This window comes from Callithrix jacchus, chromosome 14 (genome assembly GCF_049354715.1).
Source record: "Callithrix jacchus isolate 240 chromosome 14, calJac240_pri, whole genome shotgun sequence".
Lineage (NCBI taxonomy): Eukaryota > Metazoa > Chordata > Mammalia > Primates > Cebidae > Callithrix > Callithrix jacchus.
The window spans coordinates 15,716,546-15,738,405 of record NC_133515.1 but is presented as its reverse complement, the minus strand read 5'-3'; positions in this window follow the sequence as shown (position 1 = coordinate 15,738,405).

Genomic DNA, 21,860 nt, shown 5'->3' with positions numbered 1-21,860 from the left:
TAAGAAAAATTATATTCCCCCCAGTACTTCCTTTCAAACACATATCTTTTTCATTAAACAAACTCTCTGAACATCAGTGAATGCATAGCTCCTGCAGATGTTCTGAAAGGTTCTATATGTGAGCATGTCATATAGAACAGAACATCCGCTGAGGTCTCATCCCTCCTCACCACGGAGGCGCCGAGGTCTCACTCCTTCTCAGCATGAAGGTGCATGCACAGCTGTGGCGAGACCCAGGGACCACTGGCTCCAAACCACAGCACCCAGGTGGCTGCCATGCACCTTCCATGGCACCCTGTGACTGTGAGCTGCCAGCGTGAGTCAGAGAGCCTCGATGCGCATTGCCAGGGACATTGCTGAGGTTATTACAAGTTGTAATGTTAATATGTTTATTGTGAAAATACAAAGCACTACACAATGATGCTTAACTGCATTACTTCCCCTGGGTTTCTTCTCTGCTGTCCATAGGGAAGCAGTCTTAGCTTGATGTGCAAATCCTTCTCATCAGATCCTATGTATGTGGAAATCTATGTGCAGCCAGCTCCTACAAGTTACAGTGGCAGGATCATTTCTCATGACATGGAGGATCCTTATCCCCTCTCTTTGCACACATCCTCATGGAGACAGTCACAGCAGCAACAGGATAAGCTGCCATCTCAGCTACTGCACGGGCTCCTTTACCAAGCACCTCTGAGCTCCAAGCCCATCTTCTGCCTTGGAAAACAGCAGACACTACTTTCAGAGGTCTTCCAGTTGGTTTCTGCCAATGGGAGGTCAGCAGGTAAGAGGAGGGAGAAGGGACTTCTGCTCTATTTCTGATGCCCACTTTGCCCAGGAGCAGCAGACAATGGTGCCAGCCTTGGGCTTCTCTCAGTACTGCCAGTCCCAACCTTACTGGGGCCCCTCAGACCTACCAAGACAAGCTTTGCTGTGTTCTCACATTTTCTGGGTCATGTGCCTTCCTGAGAGTCCTGAGCAACAGCTGCCTGGAACTTCCCATACCGAAGCCCTCATTCTTACTTCTGGTAACCTCACTCTTCTCCTGTGTTCCCGCAGTCCTAGGACACGAGCTGCTTCTCAGATTATTGGTAGCATCTTCTGGTTCCCTTTTGGTCATCCAACACCCACATGATCAATTCTCTGGGTTTGAAATATCCAGGGTTTGTTCTGTGTGTTGGAGTGGGTTGTGACTGATGATGATAAGAGGATTTTGTAGTCAAAATAGATAAATTTCGCATGAGTCAGGCCTTGTTCTGAGAGATAAGCCTATGAACAGAAAGAGCTAAGGGATGTGAAAGGCTGACCATCCAAACAGGCAATGGTCAAACCACATAAAAAATAGAATTTCACCAACAACCTGCAGCCAAGGAAGCCAATCCAGTATCTACAGTAACAAACCCAGAAATTTACCCTGCTGTCTGTACATCATATTTCTAGGAAGTCAGACCACTGTCTCTAACAACAATCCAGGAAGGCAAACCATAAACCCATAACGATCCGCCTACACAGAAAAGACTTGATTCATAACTGCCCTAATTTCCCCACCCCCCAAACTTCCAACTTAGGACGCACAAGAGAGCCAGATATGACTCCCCAATCACATAGGAGGTCTCATTTCTAGTTAGCACCTTTCAGCTCCTCCAGACCAACAGTTTCCAGTCAGGGCACACCTGGAGCCTTCTCCTGTTCACCAAGAAGCTTTTCCACCTCTCTGCCTGCTTCTGAGTCTCTGCCAGAACAAGCGATGGTGGCAAACTCCCCTGTTCTAGCAAACTCTGAATAAACAGCCTTTGCTTGTTCTCGTTTGGGTGGCCTTTGTTTCCATAGATGAAACCATGATGCTTATGGCCAAATCCATGGGACAGAGAAGAATGTGGATTGGGCAATAGTGATTTTCTCTCTGCAAAGAAAATGAGGGTTGCCATGGGCCATAGGATTGAGGTGATATGGTCAGGTCATACACAGTGGGGGTGCCCAGGAGAGGCCTCCACATCTTGCCCATCCTCCTGGGAGGATGCAATAAAAACTTCAGGGAAGTCTGAAGGATTATCTGGTTTTCCCAGGGGATGTCCCTGAAGGCTGTAAGTTTCAGAGTGAAGTCTCATATCCAATATGGCACCTGCTAAGGTCTTACCTGGGCAGAAGTTTCCAGCCTATCTCCTCTGCTTGGGGCAATGGGAAAATTGAGGGGCACTTTTGCTATGAACCCAGGACTGTGGGGTAATGGATACCAGTGTGGCATGGTACCCAAGGAGTACTTGGAGTGATGAGCTGGCATAGTGCCCTGGAGTGATGAGCTATAGAAATGAAGCTGCTGGGAAGAGCACAGCACTGTTTCTCTCTGATGCTCAGCCACACACGAAGCCTTAGGAATGTGGTCTACTCTCAAGAGAAGAAAGGGGGAAAGAAAGGAGGTGGAAAATCAGGACTTAACTTGAACATAAACCTTGAATTTTCCACACTTAAAATACATAGTTTTGCCTTCTGCCATTAGCAGACATGACGATTTGTGAACCACACTGGTCTCAGTCATGGAAAAATGCAGAAAGATATCATTCTGGCTTCTATATGTTGAATAACAGCATAAGATGTATCACATCTCATCTACATAGGTACTTTTTTACACAAATAGAATTACACTAACCATAAAAATCTGTGAGCAATTTCACTTCAAGTATCTTAAGCACCCTTTTTGTCTTAGTAAGTTTAGTATGAAGTTATTATAACTTATAATTGATCTATCCAGCTCCCAGTGAGTGACATTTTTCCTATTACAAGCAATGCTGCAATGAACATTGTGGTGGAGCAGAATCCTAAGATGGTTGCCAAGATTCCTGCCCATGGGTATATACACTGTATATGATCCTTTACCGTTGAGGGTAGACAGGACCTGTGATTAAGTCACTAATCAGTTGACTTTGAGTTAATCAAAAGGGTCAGACCTCCTAGGTAAGCCTGATTTAATCAGGGCATCCCTTTAAAAGAAGGTGAAGCATCGGAGAGACGTTCTCCCGCTGGCCTTTAAGAAGAGGAAAGCTGCCATCAGTTCTACACCACAAGGGACTAAATTCTCCCAGTGATCCGAATCATCTTAGAAGCAGACCCCTAGCTCCAGATGAGAACTGCAGACCAGCTGACACTTTGATTGAAGCCATGTCAGGCCTGGAGCGGAGGACCACATTATGGTATGACTAGACTCCTGATCTATAGAAACTGTGAGGGAAGAAATGAGTGTTGTATTAAGTCACTAAATTTGTGGTAATTTGTCATGCAATAGTAGAATACTAATGCAAACATCTTGATGTATCATCTTTATACCTATCTATTTTTAACTGCATGTTCAGATAATTTTATAAAGAAACAGAAACCAATTTTCAAGTGATAAGATATATACCTAAATCTTGGGATTGTAATTGTTTCTGAAATGTATATGTAAACTTTTTTTGGTAATTTACATATTTTGTTTTACAAGAATTTCTTCCATGTATGCTACCATGATGGCATGTTGTGAAAAGTCAGAAATCTGGTGTATGCTGGAATAGCTTATATTGAACTATTTTGCAGATAACAACTGTATATGCTGAATAAAATAGGAAATAAAATGATTATTTGAAGGCACTAGCAAAAACCAATAACAGGGAGAAAATGGAGGAGATTTGAATTTTGAAAGAAGGGACCCACGCTTGGTAAGGTCTATATTTATAAAGCTTTTTCCAAGGGCATTTCCAGTCCATGGGTTGTGAGAGCCAGGAAGCTTCAGTCTTGACTACATATTAACTTGATGCATCAAAGCTACCTGAGTAGCTGGAACTGAAGGAAGAAACCTGGAAGGGGAGGAGCTGTAAATGGATGAATCCTAAATTCTGCACATAAATGTCCCTCAAAGTCTTGGCTGAACAACAGTTCATGCTTGGGGGAGGGGAGGCTCCAGAATGTCCAACAGGAAGCAACAACTGGAAGACTGAAAGAACTGACCAGAGATTTTACCTGCTGCCCTCCTCAAAAGAGACAGAATTTGGAATTTGAGTCCTGACAAATTGGCAAGGTTTGGTAAATATTTTGAGATTTACACTGAAAGTTCAGAAAGTCCATGCCTTAGGAGTAAACACTGGGCCCCAGGACTAAGATTTCACACTAATACTAAAAGAAAACCAACAACAGACTTGCCCTATCATAGCATACAACCAATTCTCAATAAATTCAAGCTGATTGGCCAGCAATTTAATTCTTTGCCCTGCAGAACAAGAACAAAGGATGTCGAATCTTTACAATATATCATCTATAATGTTAAGTATAAATTAAAAAAAAATACTAGACATATGAAGAAACAGAAAAATGTGAATCATAGTCAAGAATAAAAATAGTCAATAGAAAATGAACCTGAGATGACCAGACTGGAGATAGTAGTAGAGGACTTTGAAGCTGTTAGCCTAAAGATTTTCAAGGTACATAATGGAGGAGATTGTTTTCCTGAGTGAAGAGATGGAGAAACTCAGTAGAAAAATGTAAATTACAAAATAGAACAAGAAGGAAATTCTAGAATTGAAAGTACAATATCTAAAATAAAACATTCAATGCATGCTTTTAGCAGCAAGTGACAGACAAATAAAAATTCAGTTTCTACTCTAAACAATAGAAAGACAGAAGATTTTTTTAAATAGATAGAATTTCATTAACTCATGGGGCATAATTAAGGAATCTAATATGCATATAATTAGAGTCCATAAAGGGAAGAAGAAAGAAAATTAGTCAGGAAAAGTGTTTGAAAAAATAATGACTGAAAATATCTCAAATTAGATTAAAAACATCAACTTAGAGTTCTAAGAGTCTCACTGAAAATTAAGGATAACTATCCCCAAACCACATGTAAGCACATAATTGTCAAATTGCTAAAAACCAAAAATAAAGAGAAAATCTTGCAAGCAGCCAGCTGAAAATACACACTACACGAAGATGCCTTCTCATCAGAAACAGCCATGCCCAGAAAGCAGTGAAACAACATCTTCTATAAGACATCCCCACACCCAAAGATAACTGTGAACTCAACATTCTATATCCAGCAACAAATATGTTTTACAAATTACATGAAATGAAAAAATATTTTGAGATAAGTGAAAGCCGAGAAAAGTTGTTGCTAATGGACTTGCACTACAAGGAATATAAAAATAAGTCCATCATGCTGAAGGGAAATTATACCAGATGAAACTGGCATCACATCTATGGAAAAGAATGAAGAACACTGGAAGTGGTAAGTGTGTTAATACATTTTTTAAAAAGGCTACATTTTTTCCCTCTTACTTCTTTAAAAGAATTGACTATTTAAAACAAAAATCATAACACTTCATTGTGAGGATTTTATGGTGTACACATGACAACAATGGCAGAAATGAAGGTAGAACATGGAATTCCATTGATCATCTGGATTCAATATGCAAAATTGATCTGGAATCAGATGTAAAATTCTATTTCACATTTTTCTGAGAAGTGGCACAATATTAAATCTATATAGACTGTGATAAGCAAAGGACGTGTATTGTAATTTCTAGAGTAACTACTAAAAATAGAAGAACATATAATTAAAAAGCCAACAGAGAAATAAATTTGAGGGTTAAAAAATATTCAATTAACCCAAAAGAAAAAAAGAACGGAGAAACAAAGGGCAAAAATCACACGAGACAAATAAAAAATAAACAGCAAAATTGTGACCATAAATCCTACTATGTAACTAATTACATTTAATGCAGTTAAACTAAACAGTAATTAAAAGACAGAGATTGTTGAGTTGGATTTAAAAAGGAAGATACAACTAATGGTACCTATTAGAAATGCACTAAAGACTCTAATAAGCTGAAAGAAAAAGAAAGAAAGAAGATAGACCATGCAAAAGCCAAGCAAAAGGAAGCTGTGTGGCTAGTAAAATCACAGACAAAAAGTTAAAGAGGTACATTTTATAAATATGTATGTATGTGATGATAAAGTGTCAAAATATATAATAGAAGTAAAGAAAGAAATAGAAAATGCACAATCTCATTTGAATATTTTTAACATTATTTTTTCAGAAACTAATAGAAACTAATATCAACAATGTCAACCGACTTAAGTTGACAATGGCAAAATACACATTCTTTTTAAGTACACACAAAATGCTTATGAAGCTGGATAATGTGCTGGGCTATAAAATAAAGCTCAAACATTTTCAAAAGATTAAGTAAGTAATGCTATCTAAGCACAACAGAATTAAGTTAGAAATATGAAAATGATACCTCTAGAAAATTCACAAATATGCAGAAATTAAGTAGCATACTTCTACATAGCCCATGTATCAAAGAAGAAATCACAAGGGAAACTAGAAAATACTTTGACCTGAATAATGATGAAAACATTACATACTGAATTGGAGGAAACATGACATACTGAATGGGAAGAAGTAGATAACACAGTGCTCAGAAGAAAACGTGTAGCTTCAATGTCTATAGAAGAAAAGAAGAAAGGCTTAAAATCAGCTATCTAAGCTTTTGCTTTAAGAAGTCAAAAATGAAGAAAAAATTAAAGCCAAAGTGAATGGAAGGAAGGAAGGAAATCCCAAAGGCAAAAGCAGATGTCAGTGAAATCGAAAACATAGATATGATAGTGAAAATAAGCAAAGTCACAAGTTAGTTCCCGAAAAAGTTTAATAAGACTGATCAGCCTCTAGCAAGACTAATCATGATAAAATGCTACAAAACACAAAAGTATGAATATCAGGAATGTTATAATTCTAGATCCTGTAGGCATTTAAAGGATAATAAAGGGATATTATAGAAAACTTTGTGTAAGAAAAATTCAATAATTTGGATGAAATGGTCAAATTTCTTGCAAAACACAACTTGAAATAACTAACGTATGAAGAAATAGAAAACTCTGAATAGTGCTCTAACTAGTAGCAATTCAAGAACTTGAAGTGATAATCAAAATCTTTCCCAGGAAAAACTCTCCAGTCTCAGATAATTTCACTGATGAATTCTATCAATCAGTTAATGAAAAATAATGCCAATCTTACACACAGTTTCAGAAAATGAAGAGAAGAAGACACGTCCTAATTTTTTGTGATCTAGTATAACACTTATACTCACCCTTGACATACAGATCACATGAAAAGAAAATTGCAGACCAATATCCCTCATGAATATAAAAATGAAACTCATAAACAAAGTACTAATGAATCAGGTCCAGCAATGTATAAAAAGAATTTATCATGTTCAAATGGGATTTGTCTTATCTGCATTTAATATTAAAAGATCAATCAGTGTAACTTATCATATTACAAAAGTAGAAGAGAACAATCGGTGATTATCCCAATAGAGACAGAAGATGCAGTCAGCAAAATTCAGAACTATTCATGATCAGATTTCCCAGCAAACTAGAACAGAACTTTCTTAAACTTATAAACAGCATCTACGAAAATTCTATGGCTACTTAAGGGTGAAACACTTAGTGCTCAGGAACAAGCTGCCATTGTGTTGCAGGCCCTAACTAGTGTGAGAAGACAAGAAAATGAAGAGACCCAGATTAAAAAGGAGGTGTGATTAACATGGATTTTAATCACAGGTGATGTGACAGCGTCCATAGAAAAATCTCTTTGAAGTCTACAGAACAACTGCTTAAACTAAAAAATTTAGCAAGATCACATATACGAAGTCAATATAAAAAATCATTTTAAAATAAAATTTCTTTATTTAATTTTAGTTCCTAGATTCTACTTTATTTCTATATTAAATTCCATCAAAAACATAAAATAATTCAGACTGAATTTAACAAGAGATATGTAAGACCTGTACAGAGACTTATTGCTAAAATAAATTAATTTCTTAATTACTTTAATAACTTAAGTAAATTAAATTAATTACTTAAGTAAATTAAGAAATATTCCATGCTTATGAATTGGAAGTCTCATTACTGATGGGATGCTGTTTTGATCTATAGTTCAACCCAATTTCGATCAAAATTCCACAGAACTTATTCTAAATTTTACAAGTTGATTATAGGTACAGGGATTAGACTAGCCAAATTCTTAAAAAAAGAACAATGGAAGACTCATGCTCTCTGATTCCAAGATAAAGCTACATAAATTATGTAGCTTGTACTTTGTGTAAAGCTACGTTAATTAAGACAGTGTGACACTGGCATAAGGACAGACAAATACACTTATGTAGTCAATTGATTTTTGACAAATGTGCCAAAACAATGTAATGGGGAAACAATAGTTTATTTTAAAAGAGATGCTGGAACAACTGGATAAATGTGTATGCTATGAACATTTCAGGGGGATGGGCAAGGAACCTTATACCATAGACAGAAGTTAGCTAAGAAAAATAGATTAAGCCTAAAATCTGTAGCTTCTAGAACAAAATATAAAAATGTCTTCATGACCTTGACATAGGGAAACATTTCTTAGAAAGGTCATGAACAACACTAACTACAAAAGAAAGAAATATTACTTGAACTTCATAAAAATTAGAGACCTGCTCTTTGCAAGATCACTAAAAAAATTGAAATGTGAGCCACAGACTGGGAAAAGATATTTAGTATATATACATTTGACAAATGATTTTTATATAAAGAACTCCTCTAAATAAATTAAAAAAAAGACAACTAAAAAAATGAGCAAAAGATTTGAACACATACTTCACAAAAGAAGATACATGAATGGACAGGATGCCCATGGAAAGGCGAAATGTAAGTTTAAAAACCTTCCACTTCATATTCACTAGAATGGCTAAAATTGAAAGGCATGGCAATATAAATATTGGTGAAGAAATGGAGCAACATAACTTTCATATTTTGTGGGTGGTAGCGCAAAGTGATACAGTTACTTTGGAAGAGTTTATGACAGTTACTGGTAAGGTAAAACAACTTTATCATGACTCAGTAAGTCCACTCCCAGGTATATGCCTAAAAAAAAGTGAAAACCAATTTCCACGAATTACTTGTACAAAAATGTTTAGAACAGATTTATTCACAATATCTAAAACCTAATAACTCAAATATTTATCAACCAATGACAAATGGACAAGCAAGCTGTTGTGCATTCACACTCAACAACATTGAGGAATGAATTAGTGATTTATGCAGTAACTGCGATGACTCTCAATGATGCAGAACAAAAGGAGCAAGACATGAGTGTGTATACCCTGCACATTTCCATCCAAATGACATTCAACCACAACACAATCTCTGTGAACTGGCAACCATGCGACTGCTTTCCATCATCGTAGTCTAGGGTTTATAACAAGGAGATGTGGTGAATTACACTAATTCTATTGAACATACAATTTCACTGAATTAACGACTTACCTGGGAGTCTGAATGTTGGGAAGCGCAACTCCACAGAAGTAGGGAGGAATGACGGGGGTGAAGTTGTCTTTTGGAAACATTCTCTCCTGCTGGCCCTTATATTCCTGCTCAGTACCCATATGACTCTCCAAATCCTGTGCAGTGGCCCCCACCCAAGCCTACCACAGCTCCCAAAACTGTTCCAGACCTCAAAGTTTACTTGGTTCTGACATCTCTGGTCAGTGTTTCCACAGTAATTTTTGCATATTTATGATGCCTGCTAAACTAAGCTATCAGTGGAATTATATGATTGGTAGGTTATAGTATTTTTTTCAGTGCTGTTAAATACTATTAAAATGAAAATGTGCCTTCTAAAATCTACATTCATCTCTATGAATTTGACTACTCTGGGCACCTCATATAAGTGGAATCGTATGTCCTATTTGCCATTCTGTGACTGGATTATTTCACTTAGCATAATGTCCTCCAAGTTCACCCATGTTACAGCATGTAACAGGATTTCCTTTCCTTTTACGCCTTAATGATATTCCGTTGTCTGTTATACCACATTTTGCTCTTCCACTGATCTGTTCATGGACACTTGGGTTGCTTCTACCTTTCAGCTATGTGAATAATGCTGCTATGAAAATGAGTGTGGAAGTATCTTCTCAAGTCTCTCCTTTCAATTTTTTTGGACATATATGCAGAAGTAGAATTGCTGAATCATATGGTAATTTTATTTTAATTTTTTGAAAAATCTCCATACTTTTTCCATAGCGACGACATCATCTTATAATTCCAACAGTATACAAGGATTACAATTTCTCCACATTCTTGCCAACACTTATTTTCTGTTGTTTTTTTTTATAGTAACCATCCTAATGGGTGGAAGTAAATCTGATTGTGGCTTTGATTTGCATTTCCCTAATGATTAGTGATGCTGAACATTTTTTCATGTGTGTATTGGTTATTTGTATAATTTCTTTGGAGAAATGTCTCTTCAAGTACTTTGTCAATTTTTAAAATTGGGTTATTTTTTGTTGTTGATGATGATGTTGAGTTGAAGAGTTCTTTATGTATTCTGGATATTAAGCTGATATGGTTTGGCTCCATGTCCCCACCCAAATCTCATCTTGAATTGTAATCCTCATAATCCCTACATGTTGAGAGAGGGACCTGGTGGGAGGTGATTGGGTGGTTTCCTCCTGGCTGTTCTCGTGATAGTGAGTGAGTTCTCATGAAATCTGATGGTTTTGTAAGTGTTTGACCGTGTCTCTGTCACACGTTCTGTCTTGCATGCCACCATGTAGGATATGCTTGCTTTCCTTTCCACCATGATTGTAGGCTTCCTGAGGCCTTCCCAGCTATGCAGGACTGTGGGGCAATTAAACCTCCTTTCTTTATAAATTACCCAGCCTTGGGCAGTTTTTTATAGCAATGTGAAAAATGGACTAATACATAAGCCCTTAACAGATAGCTGGTTTTCAAATATTTTTCATCCATTCTCTGGGCTGCTTTTGTACTCTATCGATTGTGTCCTTTAGATGCACAAATGTTTTAAATTTTGATGTAGTCCATTTTGCCTAATAATTTTTTTGTTATTATTTGTGCTTTTGGTGTCATATCCAAGAAATCATTGCCAAATTCAGTGGTGTTAAGCTTTTCTCCTATGTGGGCTTCTAAGGGTTTTATAGCTGCAGTTCTTACATTTAAGTATTTAATCCATTTTGAGTTAATTTTTGTATATGGTGTAGAGTAAGGGTTCAGTTTCATTTTTCTGTATGTGGATATTCCATTTTCGCAGCACTATTTGTTGAAAATGTTGCCCTTTACCTATTGAATGGTTTTGGCACCCTTGTCAAGTATCATTTGGTCATGTATATGAAGGTTTACTTGTGGGCTCTTTATTCTATTCCATTAGTCTATATGTCTGCCTGTGCTAGTACAACATTGCTTTGATTATTGTAGCTTTATAATTAGTTTTGAAAACAGAAAGTGTGAGACCTCTCACTTTATTCTTCTCTCTCAAGATTGTTTTGGCTATTCAGAGTTCCTTGAAATTCCATATGAATTTTAGGATAGATTTTTCTACTTCTGAAAAGATGCTATTAGGATTTGAAGAGGGATTGTACTTCATCTATCACTTCGGGCAGTATTAACATCTAAACAATGTAAAATCTTCCAATACATGAACATAAGCTGTTTTTCCAATTACTTTTGCTTTCTTTATTTTTTTCACCAATGTTTTGTAGTTTTCAGTGTCCAAGTGTTTTGTATTTTTGGTTGTTTATTCTTAGTATTTTATTCTGTTTGGTGCCATTATAAATGGAATTTTCTTTTCAGATTATTTATTATTAGCATATAGGAATGCAACTAATTTTTCACGTTAATTTTGTATCCTGCAACTTTGCAGAATTTGTTTTATTAGTTCGAAGAGTTTGCGTGTGTATGTGTAGGATCCGTAGGGTTTTCTTCATATAAGATTATGATGTCTGCAAAAGATATCATTTTATTTTTTTCTTTCCATTTTGGATACCTTTTATTTCTTTTTTCTGGCTGAATTTCTCTGTCTAGGCTGGAGTACTGTGTTGAATAGAAGTGGCAGGAGTGAATATCCGTGTCTTATTCCTGATCTTAAGAAAAGCTTTTAGTCTTTCACCATTGAGTGTGATGTTAGCTGTGGGCTTTTCAGATATAACCTTTATTATGTTTGAGTAGTCTTTCTATTCCTAATTTGTTGATTATTTTTGTCATAAAAGGGTGTTGAATTTTGTCAAATGATCTTTCTGTATCAATTGAGGTGATTATGTGGGGTTTTCCTTGATTCTGTTAATGGGATGTATTACACTGATTGATTTTTATATGTTGAACCATATTTGCATTCCAGGAATAAATTCCACTTGGCCATGGTGTATAATCTGTTAATGTTGTGCTTTTTAAAGACAGAAATTCTTCGTTGAAGACAGTGGTTACTGAAAAAAACAGACACTTGAAACAATAGGCACTTCCTCCTCCACCACCTGCCCCCCCCTTGCATTTTCCCTTTAATTAAAAGGCTGCAATGACCTGTACAATGAAAACATATAGTCTATCTAAAAAATATGAGATGTAGTACCCTCAATCGTAATGTTTCAATGTATGGCTTACCCCTTTAGCTTTCTTTGTACAACTTTTGCATCCTTGCATTAACTTCTAGACTTCCAACCTCCTTTCCTAACTTTAGGTTAGAAAAATTAATGTTTAACAAGTTTAACATAGATATACGTTCATGGTTTAGAAATTATTGCTCAGTCTGCAACTGGGTCTACTTTATTTGTCATATAATTTTGAATGGCAGTTATTTTAAAGTAGAATAGAATTGTATTACTGGAAAACTCCACAGAAACCATCTAGACCTATTGCCTCATTTTAGAGATTAAAAAACCAAGTTCCCCAAGGAATTGAGTTCTTGCCCAATGTTTCATGGATAATTAAATGTTGGAAATGGGACTAGAAACAAGGTCTTCTGTCTCCTACTGGACTTCTGTTCACAGTTGGCCACATCCCATGCAGTGTCAGTGCTGGGTCACCCACCTTCTATAGTTAAAGAAATTGGATGAGTTCAACAGACTTGTGCAGACTTGGAATCTTTGTTGAAGCAGCTCCATCAGTAGTTTCTCCCTGGCCTCTACATTGACTGGGGCTAAAGGTGCAAAACTCACAATGTATCTACATGCCTATACCATACCAGGAACAACAGTGAAGATACACATAGGCAAGGCCTGGTTGATTAGTGTGTTTCCCCATCCCACTGGAGAACATTTGCAACTCCACGTCTAGGAATGAGGCGACTGAAGACAATGCCATTAGATCCCATCCAATGCAAGATAGTTTTCCAATCTTTTGAAAATACAAAGGTCTCCTTAACAAGCAATAGCAGAGGATATGGACTTTGGTTTTCTCTCCTCTTCCAACCCAGCAAATACATTAGTGCTTAACATCCATCTCTATTTGCATGACATTATGGGAAAACATGAAATTAGAATACAGTTGTTATGGAATACATTGATTCGCTCAAATTGTTTTTGTCCTTAAAAGTGTGAGTCATTTTTTCTCTGGCAATGGTCTGTAATTACATGGTTTTTGCTTCCTTGGAATTTTAATTACAATGTTAAGGTAATTTTTTTTAATGAGAAGAAAAAAGTATTGGAATATCCATGTCATTATGATATTTTACTGGGATGAAATGCATGTAAAGTAGATTGAGAAGTTGCCTTTTAAAAATATATTAAATTAAGGATCATAGAGATTTATTTTATTAAAATGCATTCTATATTCCTTTGTTAGATTAAAACATAGCATTTCTTTTTCAAGTGCCTTTCAAGGAAAATGTGGCAAGAAATTTATGAAGATAAGCACTTTGCTCACTTTATAAGTTATACTTATTTTCAAATATATAATTTTGTGCCTACACCAAAAACCTATATTTAGGTTTTTGATTTTTAAAGCATTTTCTAAAATTTTCAGATAATGAATGAGATATGCTATAGAAAAAAATATTTACCAAATATTTAGCTAAAATCCAATACAACTTTAGACCAAAGGTTATTATTTAAGTCAGAGAAGCTCGTTAGACTGAGTACAAGTTAGGCTGAGGTGAGTTCCTTCCCTCCCTCGATCCACATAGGACCATGCTAGAGTGCAATGGAAATTTTTATGTCAAAATTCCCTTTTCAGCCATAATGAAAGCAAAGAGACTCTTCTTTGATCATATAATCACAAAGGCTTTCTCTAAACACTAAGATTTAAGCAAAAGGATACATCTTGAAAATTCCATTTACTACCTGTGATTATAATGTCATATGACTTTCTTATGAGCCGGTTAGACTTGTGTAAAGAAAGTTGGATTTTATCTGAATTTTCCTTCAAGGCTGGTCCTGTAATTCCACAATTCCGACTAGTTTCAGCAGCCAGAATTTTATCTTTTTTTTGAGGTGGAATCTCACTCCGTTGCCCAGGCTGGAGTGCAGTGGCACAATCTTGACTCACTGCAACCTCCATCTCTCAGGTTCAAGCAATTCTCCTGCCTCAGCCTCCCAAGTAGCTGGGATTACAGGCGTGTACCACCATGTCCAGGTAATCTTTTTTTTATTTTTTGTATTTTAAATAGAGACTTGTTTTCACCACTTTGGCCAGGCTGGTCTTGAACTCCTGACCTCAAATAATCCACCTGCCTCGTGGATCCACTTCCAAAGTGCTGGGATTACAGACATGCCTGGCCTGCAGACAGATTTTTCTGGTATTGATTACTAAGAATAGATTGGGTATTTATAGACCTTCCCTTTGGAAATCAAGAAGAATCACTATAAGTACACATTAAAAAAAAACCAGTAACAATGAAGCAAATGGTTATAAACAAAATGCCTTCTCATTCACCTGTGGCTTTCTATCATTGCATGGGTATTCTTCCAACTTAACCCTGGCGTCTTGTTTTTGATGGCTATATTTTGGATGATGAGAGTACCTCCTTAAAAATTGACTTAAAAAGTGCTTCAGGCCAGGCTCATACCTGCGATCCCAGCACTTTGGGAGGCCGAGGTGGAAGGATTTCTTGAGCCCAGGAGTTCGAGACCAGCATGGGCAACATAGCAAGATCCCGTCTCTACAAAAAATTTTTTTTTTAATTAGCCAGGTATGGCCACTTGTGCCTAAGTCCCAGCTACTAGGGAGATTGAGGTGGGGGGTTTGCTTGAGCCTGGGAGTTTGAGGCTGCAATGAGCTATTATCATAGTGTCCTTGCACTCCAGCCCAGATGACAGAGAGAGATCCTGTCTCCAGAAAAAGAAGAAGAAAAGAAGAAGAAGAAGAAGAAGAAGAAGAAGAAGAAGAGAAAGAAAGAAAGAAAGAAAGAAAGAAAGAAAGAAGGAAGGAAGGAAGGAAGGAAGGAAGGAAGGAAGGAAGGAAGGAAGGAAGGAAGAAAGAAAGAAAGAAAGAAAGAAAGAAGGGTTTACTACTGTTTTGGCAGGGGAGTCGAAAACTCAGAACACTCAGAACATTTTTTTCTTTAAAGCTGGTTCATTTTCTTTCTCTGCAGATTTTCTTACAGAGGTCGTCTTGTCAGGATCTGGTTTCATTTATCTACAGAAACTACATATGCTTCCACGCAACTGGCTACCCCAGGAGCAGGAGAATATTCAATGTGAATATCTTATCTTTCCAAGCCTTATGCCATTGCAACTTTCTGAAAGACAAAAGTCTTAGGTTCCAGCACGGAGCATGCTCTGAGTTACAGAAATCCATTTCCCAGGCGGCTGTGACACTAATCTTTCATCCCTATACACTTACCGGCCACCCAACCATGGGTACCACAAACACATAGGCACCTTACCATGCTCAGCATAGAAAACAAGGACCCATCTGTAGAACACACATCTCTGAAGTGCTGCAGTCACAATCACAATCCCCAAGTCACCCTCGGGATGTAATTTGGAATTCCACACCTCCAGCCCTTTTCATACAAATAGTATTTAGAGGTAGCTCAGAGTAGGTCTGAGTCATGAACTTGTGGTGCCTTATTTAATGGGCCGTGAGGCTTCCTTCAATGCTTAGTCCTACTACCCGCATCTCCAAAGAGTTGAAACCTAGAAAAAAGAGTAGAAGGTAGCAGAGCCAAGGAAGATGCCCATACTGATGTCCATAGGAGGGTGGTGGCTAGGCCAGAGCAGTCATATGGCAAACTTTAGTGACATGGAGCAGGGCTTCAAAAGTAAAAGGGAACTTTGAGAATGTATGTTCCTGCTATGGAGAGATTTGAATTGAAATAGGACCAGTGGGGCCTCCCACATCGGAGGGATTGGGAAAGGAGTCAGGGGAGGTGGGAGAGAAGCAGTGGAACCTAGCCCTGGAGTGGAAGAGCAGCTGCTTCCATCCTGTTCTAAGGGAGAGGTCAGGGAGTAAAAAATTATTTAGGTTCATCTAAGACCAAACCACTCCTGGGAAGCAGGAATCACTAACAGCCCTGTCTACCCAGGAAACCCCTGTCTCCACTTAGCTGATACTAAGTTCAGAGAGGCATCTCCACTGGTCCTGCTGTGGCTCCCTGAGCTGCCACAGGCCCAGGATGTAGCGTCAGCTGGCTGGCTCACCCACGCGGCTTTATCATCTAAATGAAACAAAGATCTTTCAAGCAAGTGAGTGTCACTGTTTAAGACACGTTTTAGGGTGGATACTTTATGGGAATTTTTTTTTCCCTTAACTGGAATAAACTTCGCTTTCCTAGGGTTTGTGGTGAAGAGGAAGACCAGGAGCAAATATACTGGATGGCCAGCTAAGACCTTTTCCAGGGTTCAATTTAATTTGTTCACAGAGAACTTGGCTTCCTCTCTGGGAGCTGACCTAGTAGTTGGTGAGAACTCACTTCTTAGCACCGAACAGTTTGAAAACAGCTGCACTTGTAAGCCAGGGAGCTGGGGGCAGGCCCTGAGATGAGACGGGGAGGGTTAGGCACTGGGCCGAGCCTGCAGATGTGCCCAGCTGTAGTTGAAAGGCTCAGAATTTAAACTCACATGGCACAGTGAGAGAAGACAGAATAGATTCAGAGGAGAACTGGAGAGAAAGAGCATAGCATGGGAGTTAGCAGCCCTGGGTTGGTTGGTTTTTTGTTTTTGTTTTTTTAAGCAGAGCCTTGCTCAGGAATGAGTGCAGTGGAGTGATCTTGGCTCATTGCAACCTCTGCCTCACGGGCTCAAGCAATCATCCCACCTCAGCCTCCTGAATAGCTGGCATTATCGGCACACACCATCATACCTGGCTAATTTTTGTATTTTTTATACAAAAATACAAAAAGACAGGATTTTTCCCATGTTTTCCAGGCTGGTCTTAAACTCCTGGGCTCAAGTAGTCTGCCCACCTTGGCCTCCCAAAGTGCTGGGATTACTGGCATGAGCCACAGCACCTTGTCAGCCCTGAGTTTTAAACCCGTTTCTGTCCCTGACTGAGGAGAGCTATGCAAGTCAGAAAACCTCCCTGGGGCCCTCATCAACAAGTGAGGCACTCACACCAGACAGGCCCCAACGTTCCTCCATCCTATGAGGCTGGACCAGGAGGCCTCTAGACTTCCACTCAACATGCCTGGTTACACCCTTCTCCAGCCTCAGACTGGCTACCCAGCTTATGTTCAACTGAAACCTGAAAAGAGAGGATGAATATTTTTAAACTTTACAGAGTGCATTTTACAACTAAAAAACTGGGAAAGAATTTTCCAGAAAAATTCAAAGAAAATCCAATGTACTACATAAAACGCCTTTCAGGAATAATCAAGAATTAACTAAACCAGGAGTCCTCATCCCTGGACAACCCACTGGTACCAGTACCAGTCTGTGGCCCACTAGGAACCAGGCTGCACAGCAGGAAGTGAGCTGCGGGTGAGTAAGTGAACCTTCATCTGTATTTATGGCCACTCCCCATGCCCAGCATTACCATCTGAGCTCCGCCTCCTGTCAGATCAGCAGCATTAGATTCTCATAGGAGTGGGAACCCTGTTTGAGCTACCCATGCAAGAGATCTAGGTTGCATACTCTGTATGAGAATCTAATGCCTGATGATCTGTCACCGTCTAGTTGCAGAAAAACAAGCTCGGGGCTCCTACTGATTCTACATTATGGTGAGTTGTATCATTATTTCATTATATACTATACTGTAACAGTAACGGAAATAAAGTACACAATAAATTTAATGTGCTTGAATCATCCAGAAACTGTCTCCCCCAACTCCCTGGTCCATGGAAAAATTGTGTTCCACAAAACTGGTCCCTGGTTCTAAAAGGTTTGGGACCGCCGAGCTACACCACTTAAGAGGCTGTTTATCTTGAACAACAGGGGAGAAGCAGACAGTACACAAAAATACAGGTTAAGCCTGGTGGGAATAGAAATTCTAGCTCTCTGCTCAAAATGAATCATTGTCATGGTGAGAGAAACACTTGTTTATGTAGAAGGGCTGGGTGATCTTATTTCCATCATGCTCCAGTCAGTGACTCACTGTTTGCTTACCAACGGCAAGGAGCGGCACTTTCAGTTTTCTGTAACAAACTTCAGCTGCATCCACACGGAGACAGCACAGTCAGCTGCTCATCATCCAAGTAGAGCAGAGGCAGATTCTCCAGGATCTGCTGAAAACTCAACTCTACCTCAGATGCTCTTTTTTTGTAAACAAAGGCCATGTTCTCTAGCTCTTGGAGCCAGTACTTTCTGTGTGACCTTGAACAACTTTCTAAACCTCTCTGGGCCCTATTTTCCATATGTATAAACCAGGGTTAATATCAGAGAGTTGTTGCGAGGACTGAATGAGATAATATATAGAGAGTGCTTTATATGAGGGCATGGGAAAGTCCTCAATACATGCTAGCCGTTATATAATTATACATTTTTTTTTTTTTGGAGACGAAGTCTCACTCTCACCAAGCCTGGAATGTTGCTGTGTGATCTTGGCTCATTGCAACCTCCACCTCCCAAGTTCAAGCAATTCTCCTGCCTCAGTCTCCCAAGTAGCTGGGACTACAGGTTTGTGCCACCATGCTCAGCTAATTATTTTTATTTTTAGTAGAGATGGGGTTTTGTTGTGTTGGTCAGGCTGGTCTTGAACCCCTGGCCTCAAGTGACCCTCCCACCTTGGCCTCTCAAAGTGCTGGGATTATAGGTGTGAGCCACCATGCCTGGCTAATTAATACATTTTGAATAAACTTTATTTTGAGAGCAGTTTTAGGTTCACAGCAAAACTGAGAGGAAGGTATAGAGATTTTCCATCTACCTGGTGCCTGCCTACATGTACAGCCTCACCATTATCAATATCCACCATCAGAGTGGTGCATTTGCTGCATGAGAGGAGGTAACATTGACACATCATTATCATCCAAAGTCCATAGTTTACTTGAGGGTTCACTCTTGTGTTGTACATTTGATGAGTTTGAGCAAAGGTATCATGACATGTATCTGCCATTCTAGGATCCTACAGAATATTTTCATTGCCCTAAAAATCCTCTATTCATCTCTTCATCCCTCCCTTCCCCCTTGCTCCTGACACCACCAATCTTTTTACTATTTCCATAGTTTTGTCTTTTCCAGAATGTCATATAGTTGGAATTATACAGCGTGTGGTCTTTTTAGATTGGCGTTTTTCACTTAGAAATATGCATTTAGATTCCTAAATGTCTTTTCATGGCTTGGTAGACTCTTTTCAGGGCTGAATACGATTTCATTGTCTGAATGTACCACAGTTTATTAGTCCAGCTATTATTTTAATTATGCTTTTCACATTTGTGCTAGCTCTTAGAAAGTATAGCCCTGGAAGAACTCTTTTTTTTTTTTTGAGATGGAGTGTTGCTCTGTCGCCCAGGGTGGAGTACAATGGCACCATCTCAGCTCACTGTAATCTCCGCCTCCCTGGTTCAAGTGATTCTCCTGCCTCAGCCTCCTGAGTAGCTGGGGTTACAGGTGCCCGCCACCATGCCTGGTTAATTTTTGTATTTTTTAGTAGAGACGGGATTTCACCATGTTGGTTAGGATGGCCTCAAAATCCTCACTTCAGGTGATCCACCCGCCTTGGCCTCCCAAAGTGCTGGGTTTACAGGCATAAGCCACCACCCTCAGCCAGCCCTGGAAGAACTCTTAAACTAGCTGGCTAGGTAACACACACATGCACATGTTATAACCATGGGACAAGATGGTACGGTATTCTACCTTGATGTAACTAACTACGCATATAATTAACTACATCAGACAGTGTGCTACACTGGGCAGCACAGAGAGGGAACAGGACAATCCATGAATATAATAAAGAGCTAATAGTTGCTATGGAGAGCAGATGCATACAGGAGGGAGATGGTGCTGGCTGCTGGGTCCCAGGATTGTAAGGTGGCCAGAAGGTGGCCAGAAGTGGAGATAAGGTGTGAAACCAAGGCAGATGGTGCCTGAGAACAAATGTAGGTTATATGAGAGATGAACTTAGGAAACAGAGAGGGGCATTAGAGGACAGAGTCCTTGCGCAAGAGACAGGCCTTCTAAGTTGTCCCATCTAAATATTCAGGAATGGGAGACAGTGAGCAAGGGGAAAGTTACACATGTGATGCCACCATGAAGTGACAGGAATGGGGAAGGACAGATCTGGTCTGCAGGGCAGGGGGGTCAGGGAGGTGGAGGGTCTCCAAGGACTGAGGAAGAAGTTAGAGGCCATTCCATGAGGGAGGTGGGAAGTGATTGTGTCCAATTGCTGGAAAGGGGAAGGGGACAGAAGGAGTATGATAGACGTGAGAAGATGATGTTGAACATAACTGGATTTTAGCCCCCTTGAGGTGAAATTGCTTAAGACGAATTGGTCTGAAGTATTTGTAAATGTAGAAATTGGTGCTCTAGATGGAGTAGAAACAGAGGTGGGGATGGGGATGAGTCCCCACTGCAGATAGATACATAGGAAGAAACAGAAACTGACACACACACACACACACACACACACACACACACACACACACACACACTTATGTATTCGTAATACATACCCACAGCTCCCTCATCCTTCCAGAAGGAAAGGCAGGCTGGTGGTGGAACCTAATGCTGGGAGGGTGACTGCAGTCCTTATTTGCAGCCTGGGGGAGAAGTGCAGGAGCCCTAAGAAGAGGTCAACATACCATGTACAGCACGTGCTGCACACGTGGCCTCCCTCCTGTCACTTTCCATCCTGGTGGGTCTCAATCTTCCTGCCTCTAACACTTTGGGGAAGAACCCAGCGGGGATAGAGTCCTCCTCATGCTACTTATTAAGAAAACCTCTCTGCGTGATTTTCGTGATGAATACCCAGTGCAGGCAGATGCTCACCTGCAGATGATGATTTGCTTTCTTTGAGTTCGGCTGCCCACCCTTTCTGTGCTTTAGCACCAGGTCCCACGCTGAGTATTTTCCTCCAAGCTCTGGCTCACATTGTCTCTCCTCACAGGTCCACCTCTGCTCTGCACAAAAAATAAATAAATGGATTGGCATCCAAAGCTGCATCTTGGGATAGCCCCAACTATCTATCCCTTAGCTCATCACCCAGCCTCCTTGCAAGGGCTTCATCATTGCTACAGGCCAAGAGGGAAGGAGAGAGGTCTGCGCCATCTGCATCTCTCTCTCTGCTCCCACTGCACTTCCCACCCGGCGGCCTCCTTGAGAGGTTCTACCCTGAAAGACAAGAGTCCAGCTTGGTGGTTCAAAGCAGAGGCCCTGGAGCAGGCCTGTGACTCCCCAGCTGTATGGCCTTAGGCAAGGCCCCTCGTCTCTCTATACCCCATCTCCTTGTCCGTGAAATGAAAATAATAAAGATGGCACTGTTCTGAGGATCCCATGAGCTTGTGATACATGTATGAGCCCACACGAAGGAGGAGCTATGTCTCTCTCATCAGGCTCAGTTCAGGGTAAGTGGAGGCGGCAAATGATTTGGGAAATCAACTCTCCCACCCACCCCCACACTTCCTGTTGCCTGCAGTTCTGGCTGCCCCTCCTCCTGATCCCTGTGTCCCCTCAGTGGGCTTGTTGGAAGCTTTG